This window comes from Olea europaea, unplaced genomic scaffold (assembly GCF_002742605.1).
Source record: "Olea europaea var. sylvestris unplaced genomic scaffold, O_europaea_v1 scaffold1092, whole genome shotgun sequence".
Lineage (NCBI taxonomy): Eukaryota > Viridiplantae > Streptophyta > Magnoliopsida > Lamiales > Oleaceae > Olea > Olea europaea.
In genome coordinates, this window is record NW_019228281.1 from 5,397 (window position 1) to 8,094 (window position 2,698).

A 2,698-nucleotide genomic window follows, 5' to 3' on the forward strand; every position below is an offset into this window, starting at 1 on the left:
CGGTGTCCATTTTGGGCCCATAAGTACTTTTTGAAAAGGTAGCGACCCTTTCGGATTGGACTCACCCTTTTCTTTGTGATGTATGAAGGATTTTGGCCATTTGTGGAAGAAGCAGCATTTGGAATGCTTGGATTGTCGGCGTTCGAAGAACTTAGCGAGACTTTAGCATAAAGTGTCCCTATTGGACCCATAAGTTCCTTTCGAAAAGGTAGTGACCCTTTTGGATTGAACTCACCCTTTTCATCGCGACGTATGAGGGATTTCGGCCATTTGTTGAAGAACAAGCACTTGCTAATTTGGAATTCTTAGATTGTCGACGGTCGAAGAACTGATCTTGACTTTTGCATACGGTGTCCGTTTTGGGCCCATGAGAACTTTTCGGAAAGGTAGTGACCCTTTTGGATTGAAGTGACCCTTTTCGTTGCGACGTATGAGGGATTTTGGCCGTTTGTGGAAGAATAAGCACTTGCTAACTTTGGAATGCTAGGATTGTCGACGTTCGAAGAACTGATCATGACTTTTGCATACGGTGTCCGTTTTCGGCCCATAAGAACTTTTCAGAAAGGTAGCGACCCTTTTGGATTGAAATCATCCTTTTGGTTGTGACATATGAGGGATTTTGGCCATTTGGGGAAGGACAAGCACTTTCTTATTTCGAACGCCTAAATTGTTGGCGTTCAAAGAACTGAGCGTGACATTTGCATATGGTGTCCGTGTTGGGCCCATAAGTACCTTTCAATAGGATAGTGACCCTTTTGGATTGAACTCACCCTTTTCATCGTAACGTATGAGGGATTTTGGCGGTTTGTGGAAGAATAAGCACTTGCTTATTTGGAACGCTCCGATTGTCGGCGGTTGAAGAACTGATCGTGACTTTTGCTTACGGTGTCCGTTTTGGGTCGATTAGTACTTTTTGAAAAGGTAGCGACCCTTTTGGGTTGAAGTCATCCTTTTCATCATGACGTATGAGGGATTTCAACTGTTGGTGGAAGAATAAGCACTTGCTTATTAGGAACGGTTCGATTGTCGACATTCGAAGAACTGAGCGTTACTTTCGCATACGGTGTCCGTTTTGGGCCCATAAGTACTTTTCAGAATGGTAGCGACGCTTTTAGATTGAACTCACCCATTTTGTCGTGAAATATGAGGGATTTTGGTCTCTTGTGGAAGAACAAGCATTTGCTTATTTCGAACACTTGGATTGTCGGTAGTCAAAGAGCTGATCGTGACTTCTGCATACGGTGTCCGTTTTGGGCCCAGAAGCACTTTTCGAAAAGGTACCGACCCTTTTGGATTGAAGTCACCCATTTTGTTATGACGTATGAGGGTTTTTAGCCATTTGTGGAAGAATAAGAACTTGCTTATTTGGAATGCTTGGATTGTCGACGTTTGAAGAACTGAGCGTTACTTTTATATACAGTGTCTGTTTTGGGCCTATAAGTACTTTTTGAAAAGGTAGCGACCCTTATGGATTGAACTCACCCATTTTGTCGCGACATATGAGGGATTTCAGCCGTTTGTGGAAGAACAAGCACTTGCTTATTTGGAAAACTTGGATTGTCGACGTTCGAAGAACTGAGCGTGACTTTTGTATACGGCGTCCATTTTGGGCCTATAAGTACTTTTTGAAAAGGTAGCGACCCTTTTGGATTGAACCCACCCTTTTGGTAGCGACGTATGAGGGATTTCAGCCATTTGTGGATGAACAAGCATTTGTTAAGTTGGAACGCTTGGGTTGTCGGCGTTCGAAGAACAGAGCATGACTTTTGCATAAGGTGTCCATTTTGGGCCCATAAGTACCTTTCAAAAAGGTAGCGACCCTTTTGGATTGAACTCACCCATTTCATCGCAGCGTATGAGGGATTTTGGCCATTTGTGGAAGAACAAGCACTTGCTAATTTGGAACTCTTGGATTGTCGACGTTCGAGGAACTGAGTATGACTTTTGCATAAGGTGTCTTGTTGGGCCTATAAGAACATTTCGAAAAGGTAGCGACCCTTTTTGATTGAACTCACCCTTTTCGTCGTGAGGTATGAGGATTTTTGGGCATTTGTGGAAGAACAAGCACTTGTTTATTTGGAATGCTTGGATTGTCGATGGTCGAAGAACTGATCGTGACTTTTACATACGGTGTCCGTTTTGGAACCATAAGTACTTTTCAAAAAGGTAGCGACCCTTTTGGATTGAAGTCACCCTTTTCGTCGCTACGTATGAGGGATTTTGGCCCTTTTGGAAGAATAAGCACTTGCTTATTTGGAAAGCTTGGATTGTCGACGGTCGAAGAACTGATCGTGACTTCTACATACGGCGTCCGTTTTGGAACCATAAAATTTTTTCGAAAAGGTAGCAACCCTTTTGCATTGAAGTCACCCTTTTCGTCGCGACGTATGAAGGATTTTGGCCCTTTGTGGAAGAATTAGCACTTGCTTATTTCTAATGCTTCGATTGTCGTCATTTAAAGAATTGAGCGTTACTTTTGCATACGGTGTCCATTTTTGACCCATAAGTACTTTTCAGAAAGGTGGCAACCCTTTTGGATTGAACTCACCCATTTTGTCACGACGTATGAGGGATTTTAACCATTTGTGGAAGAACAAGCACTTGCTAATTTGGAACGCTTGGATTGTCACCGTTCGAAGAATTGAACTTGACTTTTGCATACGTGTTCGTTTTGGGCCCAAACTTTTCGGAAAGGTAG